This window comes from Ipomoea nil, unplaced genomic scaffold (assembly GCF_001879475.1).
Source record: "Ipomoea nil cultivar Tokyo-kokei standard unplaced genomic scaffold, Asagao_1.1 scaffold3195, whole genome shotgun sequence".
Lineage (NCBI taxonomy): Eukaryota > Viridiplantae > Streptophyta > Magnoliopsida > Solanales > Convolvulaceae > Ipomoea > Ipomoea nil.
The window spans coordinates 4,479,873-4,504,445 of NW_017619623.1; the positions used below are offsets into that span (position 1 = coordinate 4,479,873).

The window sequence follows — 24,573 nt, forward strand, 5'->3', positions numbered from 1 at the left end:
TATTCTAATATTATAAAGTAGTGTAATACAATCTATACTATATATAAAAATAAAATCCTGAAATTTTAACTTCCTGCCCAATTCCTAAAAAATCTCTCTTCCTAATAAAATAAATTGATTTCTACTTTCCCATTCGTACAATAATTCTGCGTTAAAATTCTATTCTAATATTGTAAAATAGTGTAATACAATCTATAGTCTATAGTATATATAAAAACAAAATCCTGAAATTTTAACTTCCCACCCAATTCCTAAAAAATCTCTCTTCGTAATAAAATATATTTATTTCTACTTTCACATTCGTACAGTAATTCTGCGTTAAAATTCTATTCGAATATTATAAAATAATGTAATACAATCTATCTATACTATATATAAAAAACAAAATCCTTAAATTTTAACTTACCGCCCAATTCCTAAAACATCTCTCTTCCTAATAAAATATATTTATTTCTACAATAATTCTTGGTTAAAATTTTATTGTAATATTATAAAATTGTGTAATACTATTCCTATTCTAATCAATATCTATTTTATATATCAGTGTTGCAAAAATCGTGTCGCTGGCCGCGGCGAGGAAGGCAGGAATCGGCCTCCTCATCTGCCGCCTCGCCGGCTGAACCGGCCTTTAATTTTTTTTTTTTTAATTTGTAAAGTGTCAAAAGTTCGGCACGGCGTAGCTTTTGACTCCGTTGTCCGTTTTGGACAAATGTTTTTTTGAAATCGTGTATTTTTTTGAGATCTATCCACCGCAAATTGCCGTAGGCGGTTTGGCCCACCAATTTCTAAAAAAAAATACTTTATTAAAGAGTTTCTAAGAAAAAACTATGAGAATCTTATGTTTTATTAATGAATTTTTAAAATTTTTAATTAAACAATTGTCTCGTGCATTATTTAATAATCTTTTTTTATAATTGGTCAAATTATTTAATTATGGTAAATTTGGAAATAATTAATGATGGTAATATAAATCTTAGAAGAATATAGAATTGAACAATATTTAATTATTGTTATATTATTATTGTGACTCACGGAACACAAGAGTTAATGCCATTTTTGGTCCTAGACTTATAGGGGCATTGACACTTTTCATCCTCCATAATAAAAATTGTCACTTAGTAGCCACTGTTATTGATCGTTGGACAGTTTTGATCCTCCGTCAATGACGCCGTTTGTTGACCGTGAATTAGAAGGGTTTTTTTTGTCTTTTTATGTTCTAATCCTTGTATTTCTCCATCCATTGGTCACTGCTAGATCCATTTCTTCAAACTGAGGTTATCCGCTTTAGTCTTTTCTAACATTAAGAAACCATCTTCACCCAACTAACAATCACGAATTTTACATTTGACATCAATCTCAAGATAATGGAAACAAGTGCAGTTGGAATAGAAAGGGCGTTAGTCCAGTCCTGTGAAAATGTTGTCGAGCATACAACATAACTAGCAAAGTTAGGAATATCACCCAACCCCTCCCTTAACCTTTCTGCATCAACTATAATAGGTATGCCCCTACTCTTTGCCTCCTGCACTACAATCAAAGCAGTCTCATGCAGCCTTCCATCTAAGTAGACAATATTTACTCCAAGCGTTGAAGACAATTTTGATTTGGGTATGTAGACCCTCAGATATCATGGGTGGATATCCTGGAGTGAAAATGCACGTGCAAGTTTTTTTTTTGGTTGTCAACAATGACATGTGTGAATGGTGAGTTTCCTCCTTTGGACACCACCATAAAAGATGTATCAACACCATCCCTTTCAAGCTCATCAAGTATTATTTCGTCATGCGAGTCATCAGCAACCTTAGATATGATCCTTGGATTAAGACCAAGACGAATTTTATCATCCGGGTTTGTCAAAGCATTGCCAGTGTTACCACCTCCTTGAACCTCAAAGCTGGTGCTCCGAATTTTATCATCCGGGTTGGGGAATGAAGCTACAGCAGCCAGGAAGTCAACACCGGCCATTCCAACACCTCAGACAATGCGATTTTTGGGGAGCGGCAGATTCCACATTTTCAGCTTGAAACTTCAATGAATTTCAGGTAGAATAACAGAGTTTTTGAGGTTGTGCACCAAGTAGTTGTGGTCAGAGAGAGAGAGAGAGAGAGAGAGATGGGAAGGATATTTGTGGTCAATATGGAAGGGAGGACTTACAGGTGCAAATTCTACATCACGCCATCTACAACTACAACTGCTATTTACCATAGGAGGGTTCACCGACCTGCTGCCCTCTCTGCTTCACCGGAACCAAAAACCACCGGTGAAGGCCCCAACCTCGCCGGATCTGTTGCTGCACTGCCAGATCTGCCTTATTGGTCCGTCGCCGGAAGGAGTTACTGCCTCGTATGCTCGCCGCCGTACCCACAACTCGCTGGAGAAGAACCTCACTGCTACTCACTACCGACGGTTACTACTTAGCCGCCAAGTCTTGCCATCTCGCCTCACAGGAGTCACAGCAGCGCTGGTCTAAACAAGATTAGAAGAATAAGACATAAAAAGACAGAAAAATCCTTCTAATTCACGGTCAACAAACGACTTCATTGACGGAGGATCAAAACTGTCCAACGACCAATAACAGTGTCTACTAAGTGGCAATTTTTATTATGAAGGATGAAAAGTGTCAATGCCTCAATAAGTCTAGGATAAAAAATGGCATTAACTCAGGAATACAATACAAGAATATTTAATTATGGTTATATTATTATTGTGCCTCACGACCATTATATACTAACAGTACTTGAAAGAAACTAATAATAATAATAATAATAATAATAATAATAATAATAATAATAATAATAATAATAATAATAATAATAATAATAATAATAATAATAATAATAATATAATAATAATAATAATAATAATAATAATAATAATAATAATAATAATAATAATATAAGTGGTAATAATAAATCTAAAAGTAATTAAGTGTTAATAATAATAGTAAGAATATTAACGTAAGAGTTGTAACATAGAATAAATTGTAATAATTAATAACTATAGTCTAGAATTAAATTTGGAATTGTCAGGAAAGATAAACGACCTCTGCTGAAATCAACTCTTAAATAATTATATATAGATTTAAATATTCTTAATATATTACAACAATTCCATTCCGTGCATCGCACGGGTGAAAATACTAGTAAATATAATATGCACTTTTGTGTCTTGTGTTATGTATTTTTGTGTCTTGTGTTATGCGTTTTCGTGTATTACGTTATACAATTCTACACCTTAATATTGAACTAAAGTAAATAATATGTATCTTGTCTTATGTGTTTCTGTATCTCATGTTATGCATTTTTGTACCTTAAGCATATGAATTATATACTTGAAATAGATTAGTGGTTGTGTAACACACAATATTTTGTGTGTCTTATTTTACGAATTTATGTCCTGTATTATGAAATTATGTATCTATGGACATAGAGAAAAATGTTCAAATTGGCCCCCTAAGTCAAGTAGATAGTGCAATTTGGTCCCATATGTAAAAAAAAAAAAAAAAAAAAAACTCTATTTAGATCCCCTAAACCTATAAAATTGTTCAATTAAGTCCAAATTGATCTATTTAGCAGGTTATTTCTTCAAAAATTTGACACGTGTCTTTTTTAAACAATTTTTATTTTTTAAAAAAAGTTTAAAAATTTTGACATGTCTTCCAGATTTGGACATCAAACTTGAGGTAGACCAAGAACGAGGGTGGGGACCGCGTCCATGGCCGCTGCCCTCGTTCCAGATGGCCATGGCCGTCATGCTTAGACAGCACCAATTATCCGGCGAGGACAGCCGGTGTTGTAATTTTTTTTTTTAATTTTTAATTTTTTTTTTTGGATTTTTTAATTTTTTTAATTTCTAATAAATAAATTTAAAATAAAAATTATTTAGAAAAGACGCGTGTCAAATTTTTGAAGAAATAACCTACTAAATAGGTCAACTTAGAATTAAGTAAACAATTTTACAGGTTTAGGGGATCTGAATGAAGCTTTTTTTACTTAGGGGACCCAATTGCACTATCCACTTGACTTAGGGGGCTAATTTGACCATTTTTCTAGACATATATTATCTACATAAATCAGATTTGAGAATACATAAATAATCAACATCGGCAATTGGTTCAATAAATTTAGTTAAAGCACTTCCTCCACTTAGCGACGAGGTGCTTTAGCTTCTGTTTTGGTTTCTTTTCGTCGGTTTGGTTCCAGTGCATCACCAGGAACCAAAAAACAAAAACATAAGAATATAGTATTGATAATAAACAGAGAAAAAAAAAACATGGCTCAACCACGTGAGATTCTGTTGTTGGCCGTGGCTTCCTTGTTGGTCGTGTCGGCAATGGCCGGCGTTCCCCGGAACGTGACATATGACCGGAAGTCGTTGATCATCGACGGGACCAGAGAGCTTCTCTTCTCCGGCTCCATTCACTATCCCGTAGCCCGCCGGAGATGTGGCCGCAGATCATAAAGGAAGCTAAAAAAGGCGGCTTGAATACGATCCAGACATACGTGTTCTGGAACCTTCACGAACCAGTGGAAGGGCAGTTCAACTTTGAGGGCAACAACGATTTGGTGAAGTTCATAAAGCTGATCGGAGAGGAAGGGTTGTACGTCACGCTTAGGGTCGGACCTTATCTGGAGGCGGAATGGAATTTCGGAGGGTTCCCTTACTGGCTTAGGGAGGTTCCTGACATCATTTTCCGTTCATATAATGAACCTTTCATGGCCCACATGAAGAAATACGTCACAATGATCATCGATTTGATGAAAAAAGAAAAGCTATTCGCCCCACAAGGTGGCCCATCATTATGGCCCAGATCGAAAACGAGTACGGAAATGTGCAACTGGCATATAGGGAAAATGGGAAGAAATATATTAAGTGGTCAGCAGATATGGCTGTTGGTCTATACAATGAAGTCCCATGGATCATGTGCAAGCAAAAGGAAGCCCCTCATACTGTGATCAGCGCATGTAACGGAAGGCACTGCGCAGATACATTCCAAGGCCCTAATGGCGACGACAAGCCTTTGTTGTGGACGGAAAACTGGACGGCTCAATATAGGGTTTTCGGGGACCCTCCGTCTCAAAGGGCCGCCGAAGATATTGCGTTTTCCGTCGCTCGCTTTTTCGCCATCGGCGGCAGCCTCGTCAACTATTACATGTACTATGGTGGAACAAGTTTTGGTAGAACAACCTCAGCATTCGTAGCCACTAGGTATTACGATGAAGCACCCCTTGATGAATTTGGTTTGAGGAGAGAGCCAAAATGGAGCCACCTAAGAGATGTGCACAGATCAATTAAATTGGCCAAGAAGCCTGTGCTTTGGGGAAACCGAACTGTGGAGAAGGCTAGTAAGGATATTGAGATCATAGTTTATGAGAACCCAGAAATGAACATTTGCGCCGCCTTCTTGACCAACAACAACACAAAACTCGACCACCATTGATTTCAGAGGTGCCAAGTACTACCTGCCCGAAAAGTCCGTCAGCATTCTCCCTGATTGCAAGACTGTCGTTTACAATACTCATACGGTAGTTGCACAACACAATGCAAGGAACTTCCATGCTTCAAAAGTTGCAACCAATCTGAAATGGGAGATGTACCAAGAAAGCATCCCAACCGTTGAAAACTTGCCAATCAAGAACCAGGTCCCACGTGAGCACTACACATTGGCAAAAGATACCACTGATTACGTCTGGTACAGCACTAGAATTGATTTAAGCCGCCGTGATTTGCCCATGAGGAAAGACATCCTTCCAGTCCTCCAGATTGACAGCCTTGGCCATGCATTGCTAGCATTCGTCAATGGCGAATACATTGGGTACAAGCATGGAGACTTCATTGAGAAGAATTTTGTGTTCCGGAATCCTATAACCTTGAAGCCTGGGCATAATGACATCACAATATTGGGCACGACAGTTGGACTCCCGAATAGCGGAGCCTACATGGAGAAGAGATTTGCTGGACCAAGATTCATAATACTCCAAGGTTTGATGGATGGAACCCTGGATATAACCCGTAACCACTGGTCCCATTCGGTGGGTCTTTCGGGAGAAAAGCTCGAGTTGTTCACAGAAGAGGGCGCCAAGAAGGTGACGTGGACTCCATTTTCGTCGAAGAAATCCGGGGCCCTTACTTGGTTCAAGACATCTTTTGATGAACCAGAGGGCAAAAACCCAGTAGCCTTGAGAATGGACGGCATGGAAAAGGGTATGATTTGGGTGAACGGCAATAACATCGGTCGTTACTGGGTCTCTTACCTCTCCCCAATCGGCAAACCCACTCAAATCGAGTATCACATTCCAAGAGCGTTCTTGAAACCTGAAGACAATCTGTTGGTTATCTTGGAGGAAACCGGTGGGAACCCAGAAGCCATAGTGGTCCAGACAGTGTACCGGGACACGATCTGCAGCATGATCCCGGAGTACGCGTCGCCGCCCGTGAAGTCTTGGGAGAGAAACGGGAACGAGTTCCGGCCGGCGGTGGAAGATTTGAAACCCGGCGCACGTCTGACCTGCCCCGACGACAAAATTATCAAGAAAATTGAGTTCGCCAGCTTCGGTGACCCTGACGGCGCGTGCGGAAACTACTTCGCCGGAAACTGCACTTCGCCCAACAGCCTTAAAGTTGTCGAGGAGAAGTGCCTGGGGAAACGCCGGTGCACGGTTTCAATAGACAGAAATGCGTTTGACGAGGAAGGCAAGGATCCCTGCCCCGACATTACCAAGGCTCTGGCTATTCAGGCAAGCTGCGGACGGGATTAATCGAATCGCTCTAAAGAAATTGTCAACTTTTACCGATTTCCAAATTAAATTAAATGCATATTAAACAAAAATGTAGTTTGTACTTTTGCCGTTATTTGTGACCTGTTATATGTTGTGTCTCAGACACTCATTTAAGGAAACTTTATTATATATATAATATATATCCATTTTTTGGTTCAAAAAAAAAAAAAAAAACATAAATATATAACATGTGTATGTATCTTCTGTTTTGAGTTTTTGTGTCTCGTATTATGAAATTCTGTACCTTAAGAGTATTGATTCTATACCAAGAATAAATTAAAATTTGTATTGAAACATGAGAAATGTAAAACTGTAGAATCTGTTAAAACTTAAATATCAAAATGAGAGCGTTTTGATCCAGGGTCCACAATGCTATGTGGACCCTAGTCCACGATATAAATTGGCAAAAATCATGTTGCCAAAAAAAAATTCAACCACCCACATTAAACTATTAAATATCACAATTAAATTCTATTATTATACAAAATGGTCCAAGAAGACCCGGTGGCCCAAGGTGAAGGACCATGACTAGGCGACTTGGACAGAGAGACTCGAATGAGGCTACCCTAACCGGGTGGTTGGACATAAATGTGAGGACCCGGTACCCAAGTCCGGGGTCTGGGTGCCCCGCCTCCGGGGTCGAGGCTGTAACAACCCAAAATTGCATTTTATAAATCCGGTATTAAGAAATTTCAGAACAGCCTTTTTCACTCCATTAAAATTTTTTGCGATCAATCGGTGCTTGAATAAAATATTTTTAACACATTTTAAATTAATCCGACACCAAAATTTGTTTTATTTCAAAAATTTCTATATTTCGGGTACTTCGCGTACCAAGATTTTAATTGAGAAATTTATCTGAGTGAGACCGGGAGTATTCGAAAAGATTTTAAACAAAGGTTCATCTAAATAGATTTTCGAGAAAATTCATTTTCAACACCAAACTACTTAAAATAGCATTTCTAGTCTATGGTTAATGTTGCATGGTGTACCACTAGACATCCAAAATCCCTTTCCTGATTCATCTTCTAGCTTATGAAATTATTCCTTTGCCCTCAACCAATCATTGATGATTAACCTAGGATTTTGGACCCTATATAAACTCCATTATTCCATCTTGATTCCGTGATCTCTTTATTTTCCTCTCCACACAATTTGTTTGCCAAGAAAAAAGGGAGAAAACAGCATCACAGTAAGCTCATCTCCTTCTTCAATCCAAGCCTTCATTTATCTTCTAGTTTCTTTTAATCTTTGAGACTCTAGGCTAAGGTTGTATGGTGTTTGGGAAGTATAGGTGGCGAAGGAAGCACAAGCTAGATAGAGAGGAAGAAGAGATCCAAGCTAGAAGAAAGTCTACAAGAGGTATAACCCCATGGATTCCTCTTTAAAATGTGGCTCTGTGAAGCCTTAGCTTTGAGTAGAAATGAATTGAAATTATGAGATTTTGTTGTGTTTATGCTTGGAAGTGATTTAATAATTGTTTGTGAGTTTTTGAGATTGTTTGGACTTGTTTTTGCAGATGAAAAACCTTCTAGTGCACAACACAGTGTGCACCAGATCAGAGTCACGGCCCTAGCCGCGGCCCATCAGGAGGGCTGCCGGCTAGAGCCGTGCTTGCACGGGACTAGAGCACGGCCCTAGAGGAGGGCCGCCGCCTAGTCCCGGTGAAGCGACGGGATACAAGGGGTGGACTATGAGGTGTCCCGCCACAGGTCCATGACTTTGATTCTGAGAAGAATCTATGCAGTGCCCGGGCCGTTGTGGCTCAGCTACGTGTCGTTTCGGGCCGAGTGTTACGGGCCCTTGTGGCTCAGCTCTTCGGGACCGTCTTGACGCACGTTTTGACTTTAATTTCGTTTAATTTGGATCTAAAATGAGTATTTCATGAAGGAAAATGTGAAGCAATACTACACAGAGTATATATTTTGCTATGTACTGTATATGAGAAATTGTTATCTTTGTGATTTGTTTGATAGTTTTATTAAGTATAGAAGCATGATCATTTGAGAATGTGATTCACTTTTATAGCATGATTAAATTGTATTATTGGATTCAAGAGAATAGAAGTATATTTGTTAAGGTGAAATGTATAGAAGTTGCCTATTTGCAAATCGAGCATGACATTGTATTTTGAATACTTTATGGTATTTTATACATGATTTAGAAGCATGTTATAGAGCATTTTGGCATTTCACATATGTCATATTTCAAATATGCATAAGGGGCCAACGTGAGCCCGAGTATTATTTTCGAAAACCATGAGCATGTGTATAGCATTCTTTGATGCATAAGAGATATATCTATGTATTATCTATATTGGTGAGGTTTTGGAGGATACCGTCTGGAGTGTCGTCAGGACCTGGAGTGTCGTCATCTACGGATTTGACTGAGAGTCTGCGCCAGCTCACCCAGTTGACCCAGACCATAGGAGCTGCCGTACTCAATGGGAATAACAGTGGCGGTGATGTGTCCAGAAAGATCACGGGGCGCAATCCACCATGTTTCTTGGGTCAGGAGGATCCGGAAGTTTTTGAGAGTTGGATCCGCACGTTCGACAAGTTGTTTAACGTGGTAGGATGCCCAGAGGATCAGCGAGTAGAGGCTGTCGCATACTATCTACAGGGAGAGGCTGACCATTAGTGGGTCATGGAGGGACCGACTGTCCAGGCAAGGGAAGGTTTTGACTGGGGATGTTCAAGATGGTGTTGAGAGAGAGATTCTACGCAGAGCATGTCAAGGCTGCCAAGTATGAGGAATTCTTACATCTCGAGCAAGGAAGCTTGACCGTTCAGGAGTATCATGCCCGCTTTGTGGGGCTGTCTCGATTTGCCCCTACCTTGGTACCTGATGAGGCGAGTAGGGCTCGCAAGTTCATCCGAGGATTGCACTTTGATGCTCAGATATCCTTCTCCGCGTCGAGATTTGCTACATTGAATGAAGCTTATGAGGCAGCTGCTGGTTACTCTAGGATTCAACAGTTTCACCGCGACGCCATGCTAGGGATGAAGAAAAAGAATGAAAGGATGGAAGCACAGTCGAACAAGGGACACAGGTTCAATCCGACGAGCAGGTTTGACCATATAGGTGGGGAAAGAAGGAACATGACCATGAGACAGGGAGCTGGATCTGGAGGACCACCGAGAGAGGGGACTTCGGTATGTTTGAGATGTGGCAAGGATCATCCTAAGACCACTTGTGGAGGATCGCCTATAGTTTGCTTCCGGTGTGGGAAGGCGGGTAATAGAGTTGCTATGTGCCGTTCCCCGAGGATGGATGTAACACCCCCAAAAACATGCTAATTTAAAACCTTAAACATGCAGATAACTAAACCAAACACCAAACACAGCGGAAGACTGAAAGATAGATAGATATAAATAAACTGGAATACGGGGTGCTATGCCACGTTCACCAAAGGGATGAACGCACAGACAACATCTGCATTGTTTAAAACTAAACCAAATGTCTCATTGTTCTACATCTAAGCTGGCTCACAGGCCACACAACGTAAGGGAGAAGCTATACTAGCAAGCACTAGACCGCGCACTCGTTTAGACATCACCTGAAAGAACACAATAAACATGAGATGACGCCCGGTCAGCGAATAATGCTGGTAACCCACCAGTACATGTGAAATATCATACATAGGTAAGATATACATTTGTAAAATCATTTGCGAAACGGAATACATATATATATAAGTCAAAAACCAAGAGTAATAGTCAACACAAGACTCAACACTCTCAACAAGAACACAGGAACACATCCTAAGACCACAAAGAACAACAACGACTCACAAGATGTCTCAAGGTATGGTCTATCATCACACAATAGACCAACACCCGACATGCATAACTCAAAGGAATAAGACACAACAAACGGCAACACATGCCAAGGCAACACATGCCCTTGTGACTACACACGTCAAAAGAAGAGAACTAACTTACAACAACGGCTACACAAGCCCTCGTGACATCACCCATCATGAGTTGATATGCCTTCCTTATGCCCGGTTCCAACCTTATGGCTACCCCCAACCTTGTATCGTCTTCCAACCATTACCTCTAGGACCCCTGTACTTCTTAGTCCAACCTTTTCTCTCCTGGGACCGTCGTCCCCCATCAACAAACCACCAACAAGACCACCAATTTCATAGTACACGAGGGTAACGATCACACACATGGCAACACATGCAACCCAAGAAATACGTGGACCCATCACTCAGGCCACAAACTCCATAATCACGTCATGGCCACCACGAGGACCACTGCAATACCTTGGTGACTAGTGTCCCATACCACTAATCGTGCAATCCAGGTAAAGCCATACACGCATCACACCACACAGGAATCAATCAACGGATCACAACGAAGATATGAAACCATACTCAATCATGGAATGGATCACAGTCCAACAACAACAACGATGAATAACACAAGTTATCATCAACCAATAAGAAGGTACAAACAACACACACGCTAGCATTTAAACACCGAACGAGCATGCTTATCAAATCTAGGAAAATGCCAAGCAATGGCACAAAAGAACCCTAAACACAAGCTCTAGATATGCAATATCACAAGACAAATGCATAAACCCTCACATTTCATAGCAAAACTGTAACACCCCCCAAAAACAAGACCTAAAAACAAGTCTTAACACATGCAGATTAACAACAAAACTAGCACAGCGGAAGATAAACGGAAACTGGATAAAAGAAATCCAAACAGGGGTGTTATGCCACGTATACCACACTAGGTAACGCTAAGGCGACAATCTGCAAGTGTATCACACTAACCCAAAACATCAGTCTAAAAACAATCTAAAACCATTGGCGCGCAGGCCACAAAAACACAGCGGTGCTAAAGATACAGGTGCTAAGCTACCAAGCTCTAGACATTGCGCTCGACTACTCAACACCTGAAAGATACAAAGATAAACATCGGGGCAATGCTCGGTCAGCGAATAATGCTGGTAACCCACCAATACCGTTAAGTATCATAAATAGGTAGATATAAGATATAAAAACCATTTTCGAAAAGGAAAACATATATATAAGTCAAAAGCCAAGATCAAAAGACAACACAAGACTCACCACTCACTAGGATAACACCGGGAACACATCCCAACCACAAAGGTTAACCACACACAAGGATAAAGACTCACCCAACGGCAACACATGCCAAAACACCACAAGCCTCCGTGACTACACACGTCACGAGAGAAGATCACACAACACCGGCTTTAAAAGCCCTCGCAACATCACCCATCGCGAGTTGGTATGCTTTCCTTATGCCCTGTTCCAACCTTATGGCTACCCCCAACCTTGTATCTTCTTTCCAACCATAACCTCCAGAATCCCCTGTACAACCAAGTCCAACCTTATTCCGTCGGGACCGTCGTACCCCACCAACAGACCACCAACGAACCACCACCAATCACGGCAACACATGCCCGGATAACACAATGTTATCCCCCAATCACGTGAACGTTTCTCAAAGGAACACAACTCCATAATCACGTCACGGCCACCACGAGGACCGCTGCAATACCTTGGTGACTAGCGTCCCATACCACTAATCGTGCAATCCAGGTAGAGCCACACATGCACCACCACTCACACGAATCAATCAACAGATTGCAAAGAAGGTGTGAAACACACTCAATCAAGGAACGGGTCACAGCCCAACGACAACAAAAATGAATAACACAAGTTATCATCAACCAAAACAGAAGGTACAAACAACACCCACGCTAGCATTAAGACAATGAACTAGCATGCTTTCACTAAACTCGGGTAAGTCTCGGCCCTTATGGCGAGAAACCCATCTAACAAACCTTGAAACTTAAGCAAATCCAACAAGGAACTTGAAAAAAATTCCGGATCAAAAGCTTTACCTTCAAGCACAAGGTAGTGGGCATCCACCCACTCCGCTTTCCTAGCCAAACTTGACCTTCTAGGCATGGTAGGAGATGATCCAAAGCTCAACAAACAAAACCCACAACTTCTTCTTCTACGCTCACGCTCTCACTGCTCCTCTCTCTCTCTCTCTCTCTCTCTCTCTCTCTCGCGCTGCCCGGCGACGCGGCTACAGCAGATCGGCGGCGGCGGTGCGGCGATGCTCCGGCGGTGGCGAGACGGTGGTGCGACGGGCAGGTTGGTGGTGCTGGGTTGCGAAGGGAGAAACAGGGTGGGGTGGCGTTGGGTAGCTCACGGGTAGGGAGAAGGAAAAAGGAGAAGAGAATTTGGTGAAAGAAATTAGGGATTTGAGTGAGATTGGGGAAAAGATGATTAAATTTGGGGATTTTGAACAAAGTGGAATTTAAGGTTTAGGTGGAATTAAAATTGGTTAAGTTTCAAGAAAGACATTTGGCTCAAGTGGTTTAGAGGTTGGGTAGGAAAAGAAATAGGTTAGGGTTTGAAACTCAAAGGCTACAATTAAACATTAGGCTTGACTTTTAAGCTACACAAGGAAAAATTTTGGTAGGGATTTGCTATACACAAGATAACTCAAGGATAGATGGCTACCACAAACAAGATACCAACTAAAGAAAAACACTTAGCAAGAAAAGGGTCTATACCAAGCATCCAACGAAATACTAACAAGGAAAGCATGCCAAAGATTGCCAAACAAGGACAACTACGAAACACAAGATAGCACCCAAGGCAACAAAGAACACAACGCTCTCGAGGACACAAGGGTAGGCTCGAAAACAAGGGTTACCAGCTAACTCCTCCTCCACCAGACCCTCCGACTCTGCCTGCGAACAAGCCATCACGAAAACTCTCCCAGGCGGCCTAGCTCCGACAGCTCCGCGACCTGAACTCCCTCCTGGTGCTCCTCCGGCTCTCGGGGGTGGCTCAATCAAGGAACGGGTCACAGCCCAATGACAACAACGATGAATAACACAAGTTATCATCAACCAAAACAGAAGGTACGAACAACGCCCACGCCCCTTCTGGCCGCGGGTAGGTGGCGGGTCCCCTACCCCCCATCTACCCCCCACTGACTCTTTATACACAAAACGCCCCGGGAACCATTGTGGAACCCGAAACCATGCTTAGACACTTTACAACGCAATTAAGGATCAACACGTAGACAATTAACGGATCAAATACGAGAAACGTACGACACATAACCTATCATGCTTTTCTAAACATAATTGACACCCAAACATGCGATTTCCCCACCCGATATACCAAGAATAATATCATACGATTCAACCTAGGGTTCTAATCACTTTTATACCAACAAGAATACGATTCGTCTTCTAATTACAAGATTCGGTAAGAATATCACATAAGTATCAAGAACATCACACAAGCATCAAGAACGCCAACAAGAACATCAACCTAGGGTTCTAATTACTTTTACATCAACAAGAACACGGTTCGTCTTCTAATTAAAAGATTCGGTACAAATAACACATAAGCATCGAGAACGCCATACAATTATCAAGAACAACATATAATCATCTAGAACTCCACATAATCGTTAAGAACGCCATAATTATCAATAATCTCCCGATATCAAGATCACCCATGGAAGTATCCCATCAGTCATCAATAATAACATCACAAATCATCAATACACAATAATATGGGGAAATCCTACGGGGGAAATCATAGCTATGAAAATAGGTTTTGTTGAGACATGGGTTACCTCTTAGCCTTAATTAATTCCTTGGCTATGAAGGGTCTTTCATTAAGCTTTCTTGCTTTCTTGATTTCTTCTAAGGGAATTCTTGGAGCTCTTTGGGGTGGTGAGTCGTTTATTGTGGTGGTGGTGGGGGGGGGGGGGGGGGTTCTAGGTGCCTCTTAAGTCCCCTATTTATATATTTAGGAGTCCTAATTAGGAACTAATATTATAGGCTTGCTAATTCTATTCCTTTTGGAACTAAGGATTGGGTTTAGGGATAAGGGTCCATGGTCCATAGTGGACCATATTAATTAATTAAAGAGAATCCTAATCATAATCTGAATAGTAAAAGGCCTACTTCCTTTATTCCTAATAGGCCTAAGACTCTCATTCAGGCAAGGGTCCACGGTTCATGGTGGACCTCCTTAATTAATTAAAGGGAAACCTTACCGAATTAAATCATATTTAATTATTATTAACGGGATTAATTAAATAATTAATCCGGGATTGAAGGCCGTAACACGGGGTGTTACACTCTCCCCCCCTTACGAGAAGCTTCGTCCCCGAAGCTTAGAAATCATTGCGGGGGTAACGAGTCAAAGGTAGTACGGTGGTCCTATAGAGAAAGTATTTTGCGGGGAAACTGTATAATTGTATGTCTATGTGTGCTGGGTTTTTGGGAACGATTAGGTTTAAAGGGCTAAGAGGGTGAGTTTCAAACCTAAGGACAAAGTGAATTTAGGAATTAGGATCAAAGTTTTCAAGGTTGCAACTTAGGGCGTGAGGTTGCCACCTTGTTTGGATCGTTAAAATAGGGAATCAAGAATGTGGTTTGAAGGGTAGAAAGGGTTTTTAAATAAGGAGGGGGCCGATTTCCCGAGGGAGGGAAAGGAATTCGGCTAGGATGGGTTAAGTGTTCTCGATTTTAAGTGACTATTCTGGTTTGATGCTTTGATCCTGACGTATTGACGGACTGATGATCCTTCTTCCTTGGTGTTGGCACTTGCTTGACTTTAAGATCCTTGTTAGACCTTGCTTCCCAGGATAAAGTTTTATCCTTCTCTCCTATCTTGAGGGAATCTCCCGTGATGATTTAACACTTACTTCGTTAATGCGTCCAAGGTCTTTGACCAAGTTTGGTCAACCAAGCCGATCTCTTAGGGCGCACTTCCCAAATTCTTCCCAAAGTCTCTTGGGAGTCGATAAGCTTTGGGTTGAATTTTTCTTATTGAATTTCATCTCTTCTTTAGTGAGTGAAATTCTTAGTGAGACTTCATGTCTTCTCCGAGGTTCGGCTTGTTGTGCCCTTTTGTGTTACTTTTAATGATGAAGGTGTCCTTGCATGCTCTTTTTCTTCTTGAAGCGCAATTGGTTACCTAATCTTGTTGTGGAATGACTTGTTGAGTTTATGAGTCATCTCATTTCCTTGTGGGTCCTTAATGACCCTTGAGATCTTGGCACAAATGTGGTCTTTACTTTTTGCCTAGCACCACGGGCTACGTCGTTCTTGATTCCATACAACTTGTAAGGAGTCCTCTGATTTGCTTGAACGATATCCATGGTTTGGAGTAGTCCCGATCCATCCTTAGCATTTTGACTTTTAAGGCCTTTGTGAGTCTTTAGCACGAGTTCCCAACTCGTCTCCTTGGTCTGCACAATCCTTTATGCCAATCATCCCTAGTCGGTTGCATTGTAGAATCCAACTTCAACTCCACGTGTAATGCAATTGGTTGTGCTTTTCCGACCGTGTCTTGCATGTCAAGGTCTTTTACCGATGACACCGTGTTTGGGCGACCCATGGTTCCTTACCCAAGACTCGCGTTCATCAATCGAGGCACACAAGTGCGCCACGAATCAATAAAACGAGGGGTTAAGAAATCAGCACATTGTACCAGTGGGCGCGAGGTGGGCGGTTGTCCGCCTGCCAAGCTCCTGTTAGGGACCCGTCGAGGTCCCGCCAAGGTCCCGTCCAGGACCCGTTAGGGTCCCATCAAGGTCCCGTTGGGGACCCGCGGGAAGGTGACTAGGAAGAGTGAATTTCTTCGGGAAAAATCCCAAGAATGCACCGATTCAAGTCCCGACAAGCCCCATGCCCATGTGCATAATAAAAAGGTACTTGAATACATAGGATGACCCATCGTATAGTTTTATTGATCCTTAAGTACGAGTTATAGATGAGTCAAGACTCTCGCATGTTCTTTCCATTCAGTAGGTCGAGTCCGATTTCCAATTAGCAACCTCGTCACCTTCACCGGGAAGTTGGTTATAAGCCAACTTTGTCTTTTCCTTGCTTGATTGATGACAAGCCTTCTTGGTTTTCCTTGGAGTTCGGCTTGTCGCTCGTTCTTTGTTCAATCCTTTGGTGACCAAGTGCTTGGTGATGCGTTTCTCTTCCTTGGAATGCATTTGATTGACTGCCCTTTGACGTCACATGGTGTTTTGGCGATTTTGTGTGTTACATGTACTTCTTACGGTGCCTTAAAACCATCAAGGTCCTTGTTCCAAGGTAAGGCCCTTATTGCCGAGAGGCTCTAGTTGTATGATGCTTTCTATGCGTCTGTGTAAATCTTGTATTGCACTCCGTATAGGTAATGCCTCTAAATTTTCAGTGCGAATACGATGGCGGCTAGCTCGAGGTCGTGGGTGGGGTATTTTCTTCGTGAGTTTTGAGTTGCCTAGATGCGTATGCTATTACTTTGCATTAGCACGCACCCCAACCCCTTTTTGGACACGTCACTGAAGACCTCGAACCCTCCCGCCCCGGAGGGGATGGCTAGTACGGGTGCCGTGGTTAACTTATCCTTCAATTCCTGAAAGGCTACAACGCAGTTGTCATCCCATCGGAAAGGGGTCTCATTTTTCATGAGTTTAATGAGAGGTCTTGGTAAAGTCGGGTACACACCTCCTGTAGTAGCCAGCCAAGCCCAGGAAGCTTCGGACCTCTGAAAGTGAGTTCGGTGTGGACCATTCCTTAACGGCCTGGGCTTTGGTGGGGTCCACCTTAATTCCTTCTTTGGTTATTACATGGCCCAGGAAGGTCACACTGTTTTTCCAGAATTCGCATTTGGAGAACTTAGCGTATAGCTGGTGCTCTCTTAGAGTTTGTAAGGTTATGCGGAGGTGCCTTTCATGTCCTTCCTTGTTTCTAGGATGTCGTCAATGAAGACGAAGTCATCCAGGTGGGGTCGGAATACTCGGTTCATGAGGTCCATGAGTATGGCGGGTGCGGGGTGGAGTCGTCCTTGAAGCCATGCCCCTAGGTACTCTTAGTTGAACCCTCGGTTGTTGCCCATAAGTTCTTTGTGGACCTATCAAAGATCAACCTCGTGTCTCGAAGTAGGACGAGACTATCTCTGCGTGGCGTTCCTCTGGGCATTCTCCTAACCCGAGGATTTTGTTGAAGGTTCGGATTCATTCTTCGAGGAGTGTGGGATCCTTGACGGTCTTCTTATTGGTGCCATGCTGCTGGTTTTCAGGGTCAATATTTATTGTAATGATGAGTTAGTGTGCTGCACCCTTACCTTGGTGTGGTAAGCGCAGGGGGGAGTTCTTTTAGAGAGGGATAAAGTGAGGGGAGGTTATGTGTAGGTTTCACAATCTCACCGCGCGTCCTAAGATTCCTGAATCCTATGTTCCTTAATACCTAGAGTTCAAGCCTAATGTCCTAAAGTCCGGTCTTAAGAGTCTTATCCTAGGGTCAAACTTAGGCTCTGATACCAACTGTAACACCCCGAAATTTCAAGATATTTAAAACTTATAAAATAAAGGCGAAATCTCCTTAAATTCCAAAACGTAATACAAGAGTACGGGGTGCTATGCCACACCTGAGCTAGAGAACTTAGGTGCACAGGCTAACTAACTAATATCCTTAATAGTGTAAATGCATAAGCATGGCACGCAGGCCGAAAGGGAAACTATCTACTTCTACGCTCCAATTTCTAGCGCGCTCCAGTGACTTATTCTTCTGTGCCTGAAAGCCAAATATATCTGTTCAGCGAGAGATGCTGGTAACCCACTCCAACGCGTTGAAATACAATACATATAGATATATATAGATATACGAAAACCATTTTGATCATGAGGATACATCCTACGAACTCTAGCTTTTAAAACCGGGAATGACTCGACAGATAAGGCTAGACACAAGCAATAGTTATAAGAAGCGTATACAATCCACAACAGGCAAGACAGATAAAGCTGAGCACAATTAATAATCATAACCCAACATAAACAATGCCCAGCATAAATCCCATAGTCACATCCCCCAAGATACTCATAATCACAACTCATCCATATCTCATCACATAGCACACTTTGTTGGCGCCACAGGACCAATCGCATGCCCATACATGAGGGTCAACGCATATAGCTCTGACACGGCCCCGCAGGACCCTGCCCCGTATCGCAACACGGAGGGGTCGATCGCAACCGACCGATGAACCGCAGCTCATCATAATGTTTGATCGCAACCAAACAGTGGACCGCAGCCCAAGAGAATGTCATCTGACCGCAGCCAGGAAATATGAACCGCAGCTCGTGTAGAAACGTTTGATCGCAACCAAACGGTGGACCGCAGCCCAAGAGTGTAAATCTGACCGCAGCCAGCTTTTGAACCGCAGCTCAGGAATAACCAATCCGATCGCAACCGAATTGGGGTGTCATGCACACATAACACATAGCAAGCACATGCAACCCACATTAACACATTGGGAAGGGGAGAAAGCGTATAACAAAACCTATGCGTGATCCTTCACATACTAAGAATGGTCCTAAGGGATTCATACTACTTCCACCTAGGTCAACAGGATACCGATTCAACTAGCATGAAATATATAAGACTCATAAACCTACGAACGGTACCCGAAACATTAAACTAGACACGGCACGATGAACGGAGTCCGTTGGGACACCACGGGGATCGGGGAAACATCAAACGGGGAAGCCGGGGTCCCGAATGGGGGAGATTTCCAGCGGGTAGCCGGTGGGTGGGGGGCCACCCGCCGGCTGCCCGTCGGTAAACACTGTTCCGGGCAACGGGTCGCCGGCGGGCAGCTTCCCGCCCGCCGGCTGCCCGCTGCCGGAGACGCCCCTTCTGGCCGCGGGTAGGTGGCGGGTCCCCTACCCCCCATCTACCCTCCACTAACTCTTTATACACAAAACGCCCCGGGAACCATTGTGGAACCCGAAACCATGCTTAGACACTTTACAACGCAATTAACGATCGACACGTAGACAATTAACGGATCAAATACGAGAAACGTACGACACATAACCTATCATGCTTTTCTAAACATAATTGACACCCAAACATGCGATTTCCCCACCCGATATACCAAGAATAATATCATACGATTCAACCTAGGGTTCTAATCACTTTTATACCAACAAGAATACGATTCGTCTTCTAATTACAAGATTCGGTAAGAATATCACATAAGCATCAAGAACTTCACACAAGCATCAAGAACGCCAACAAGAACATCAACCTAGGGTTCTAATTACTTTTACATCAACAAGAACACGGTTCGTCTTTTAATTACAAGATTCGGTACAAATAACACAGAAGCATCGAGAACACCATACAATTATCAAGAACAACATATAATCATCAAGAACTCCACATAATCGTTAAGAACACCATAATTATCAAGAATCTCCCGATATCAAGATCACCCATGGAATTATCCCATCAGTCATCAATAATAACATCACAAATCATCAATACACAATAATATGGGGAAATCCTACGGGGGAAATTATAGCTATGAAAATAGGTTTTGTTGAGACATGGGTTACCTCTTAGCCTTAATTAATTCCTTGGCTATGAAGGGTCTTTCATTAAGCTTTCTTGCTTTCTTCTAAGGGAATTCTTGGAGCTCTTTGGGGTGGTGAGTCGTTTATTGTGGTGGTGGGGGGGGGGGGGGGGGGGGGGGGTTCTAGGTGCCTCTTAAGTCCCCTATTTATATATTTAGGAGTCCTAATTAGGAACTAATATTATAGGCTTGCTAATTCTATTCCTTTTGGAACTAAGGATTGGGTTTAGGGATAAGGGTCCATGGTCCATAGTGGACCATATTAATTAATTAAAGAGAATCCTAATCATAATCTGAATAATAAAAGGCCTACTTCCTTTATTCCTAATAGGACTAAGACTCTCATTCAGGAAAGGGTCCATGGTTCATGGTGGACCTCCTTAATTAATTAAAGGGAAACCTTACCGAATTAAATCATATTTAATTATTATTAACGGGATTAATTAAATAATTAATCCGGGATTGAAGGCCGTAACACGGGGTGTTACAGTGAGCTTTGTTAGGAGCTTGGTGAGGTGTTAAGTGAAGGTTTTTGTCTACAAGAGGTAACCCATGCTCTACAAAATCTATTTTGCTTACCTATATGAATATTTCTTGGATTCTACATGTGTTTTGCTATGAAATGTGAGTGTTTATGCATTGTCTTATGAAAATGCATATCTAGAGCTTGTGTTTAGGGTTCATGTGTGCCATTGCTTGGCTATTCCTTTGATTCAAGTCATTTTGTTGTATTTGGTGAGATTAGGCATGTTTTGGACTTGAATTTGAGCTTGGTGATGAAAATCCCCGAAGGGATTATTTTGGTACAGGTGTGTACCCGCCGGCGAAACGGCGGGTAGGAGGTCCACCAGTCGCCCACCCGCGGGGTACATGTTGCTTGTGGGTTATGTACCCGCGGGCGGAACCGCGGGGTACACTGTTGTGTATGATGGGGATTTGTTCCCCGTGATTCTTTTGACTCGGTATTTGGTCTTTTGACTTCCCGATGTTCTTTGGTGGAACTATTTGCGCGTCTTCTTGATGTTTCGTATGTCTAGAACTATATGGTAGGATTCCATGTAGGTTTTGGTGTCTTGAATCGTGCTAAGTGTTCAACATTGTGATTCGTTGAACCGTGATGAGTCTCGTGTGTTCCTCGAAACTACGTTTGGTTTACCCGTTTGATAACCATGCTAGTTCGGTGTTTAAATGCTAGCATGTGTTTTGTTTGTACTTTCCTAATGGGTGATGATAACTTGTGTTATACATCATTGTTGTTGTTGGACTGTGATCCATTCCTTGATTGAGTATGGTTTCATTTCTTCGTTGTGATCCGTTGATTGATTCCTGTTGTGGTGTGATGTGTGTGTGGCTTTACCTGGATTGCACGATTAGTGGTATGGGACACTAGTCACCAAGGTATTGCAGTGGTCCTCGTGGTGGCCATGACGTGATTATGGAGTTGTGGCCTTTGTGTAAGGTTCACGTGTTTTTGGGAGAGGCATGTGTTGCCGTGTGTGTGATCGGTACCCTCGTGTACTATGAAATCGGTGGTTCTGTTGGAGGGACTGTTGGAGGGGGAACGACGGTTCCCGGAGGAATAAGGTTGGACTTGGAGTACAGGGGTCCTGGAGGTAAAGGTTGGAACTAGACATAAGGTTGGGGGTAGCCATAAGGTTGGAACCGGGCATAAGGAAGGCATATCAACTCGTGATGAGTGATGTCACGAGGGCTTGTGTAGCCGTTGTTGTGAGTTCTCTTCTTGTGACATGTGTAGTCACAAAGGCATATGTTGCCGTTTGTTGTGTCTTTATTCCTTTGAGTCATGCATGTCGGGTATTAATCTATTGTGTGATGATAGATTATACCTTGAGACTTCTTGTTAGTCGTTGGTGTTTTTTTGTAGCCTTGGGATGTGTTCCCGTGTTCTTGTTGAGAGTGTTATGTCTTGTGTTGACTATTACTCTTGGTTTTGGAGTTATATATATGTATTCCGTTTCGAAAATGTCTTTACAAACTTATAGCTTATCTATGTATGATATTCCACATGTATTGGTGGGTTACTAGCATTATTCGCTGATCGGGCGTCGTCCCATGTTTTATATGTTCTTTCAGGTGATGCTTAGACGAGTGCGCGGTTTAGTGCCAGCTAGTATAGCTCCCCTCTTATGTTTTGTGGCTTGAGCGCCAATTTAGACTTAGTACTTTGTTATGATGGTTTTAGATGTTGAACAATGCAGATTTAGCCTGTGCGTTCACCCTTGGGTGAGCGTGGCATAGCACCCCGTTTCCTCTGTTTTATATATTTCCTCTTTCAGTCTTCCGCTGTGTTTGATGTTTTGGTTTAGATATCTGCATGTTTTAAGGCTTTAAATAGCATGGTTTTAAGGGGTGTTACAGTTCATACATCTTCCACATAGGCCAACGGGATACCAATTCAACTAGCATGCAATACACAAGACTCTTTTATCCTACGAATGGTACCCGAAACATCAAACTAGACTCAGGCACGACAAACGAGGTCCTTTGGGACACCGTGGGGGGAAACATCAAACGGGGAAAACCACCAATCCACACTAGGATTTCCAGCGGGTGGCCGGCGGGTGGAGGACAACCCGCCGGCTGCCCGCCGGCGGCGAGCTGCTGGGCAGCGGGTGCCCGACGGGCAATCGCTTGCCCGCCGGCGACACCCTTAGGGGTAGCGGGTAGGTGGCGGGTTCCCTTACCCCCACCTACACCCCACTGACTCTTTTGCAATACTTTGGTCCCGGGATCTTTCATGGAACCCGAAACCATGACTAGACACTTTTAAACACAAACCACGACACCACGTAGTCAAAAAATGGATCAAAACCAAGAATCACATTTAAATACATCCTAACATGACTTCTAAACATAATTAACACCCGATTATGCGAAATCCCACCCAAATATACCAAAAATATCACAATACGAAATTCACGATTTAATCTAGGGCTCTTATCATATTTAAATCACAAAATCATACTTTATCTTTAAAATCAAGAACATCAAGATTTATCAAGAACGACACGCAATTATCAAGATCTTCGCATAATCATCAATATTATCAAGATCAACACGTAAGATCATCTCATCAACATTAAGATCATATCATAATCATCATAAAAGATTTATCAAGACACAAGCATAGAATTGTATATCAGAAGGAGCCAAAGAAGAAGATTATAGCAAGGAAAATAGGTTTTGTTGAGACGTGGGTTACCTCTTAGCCTTAATTAGAATCCTTGGCTATAAAGGTTCTTTCTCTAAGATCTCCTCTTCTTGATTTCTCCTACGTTTGGTGATAGGGGGATTCTTGGGAATTCTTGTGTGGTGGAATCTATTGTGGTGTCAATTCTACGTGCCTCCTATGTCCTTATATATATCTAAGAGTCCTAATTAGGATCTGAATGGTATGGGTTTACTAATCCTATTTCCTATAGGACTAAGGGTTTGGTTTAGAGTTAAGGGTCCATGGTCTATGGTGGACCCTTCCTAATTAAATAAGGGAATTAATTCTCTTTTAAGGGTAAGTAATTAAATAATTAGTTTGGGTTAGAGGCCATAACACGAGGTGTTACAATTATAAACCCTGAATAGGAAATATAAAATTGGTTAGTTCACAGTAAGCAAGCAATAATAAATTAGAGCAGTAAGTAAAATGCACGAGGGAATTTATAGTGGTTCGGAGGTGGCGTAATCCTCCTAGTCCACTCTTCTTCTTTCACTCCAAGGAGGAAATTCACTATCTCGTTCACCCAGATACAAATAGTGAATTAAGTGCTACACATGCACTTTCTCGAGTGTCTTGCACACAGCTACACTCAATTCCGAGTATATCGCACACAGCTATACTCCTACACCAACTAAGTGTCTTGCACACAGCTACACTTAGCAACCACGAGTGTCTCACACACAGCTACACTCAACAACTACGAGTGTCTCGCACACAGCTACACTCAACAGGGTAGTGCCTTGCACATAGCTACAGTTAACCCTCTTTCTACACACAGTAGAAAATTGTTTTACAGAGAAAACAAATTTCTCTTCTGGACTTAGAGAATGCTACGTGATTAGCTCAAAGAATTCACTCTATATGTTGTTCAAAATATTGCTCTTCTTCGATCGTGTGTATTGCCTCTACTCCAACTCTTCAACTCTTGCCAGTATTTATAGCCGAAGGAGGCTATAATGCCGTTGTAAAATATTAAATCTTGGCCGTCCATCTTGATGAAATCATCAATAATGTTAGTAGCTTTTTGTGATTAGATATGAGGAATGGGCTTCTTCAGAATGGTTTGAAAAACTCTTCTAATGCTTCTCCAAAAAGTCATAGATTGCGGC

At 42.2% G+C, this 24,573-nt stretch overlaps 1 pseudogene; it reads left to right on the plus strand.

Annotated features, from left to right (window-relative positions):
* The first annotated feature begins 4,127 nt into the window (after positions 1-4,127).
* On the plus strand, positions 4,128-6,935 carry LOC109168217 (annotated as a pseudogene).
* Positions 6,936-24,573: the final 17,638 nt, after the last annotated feature.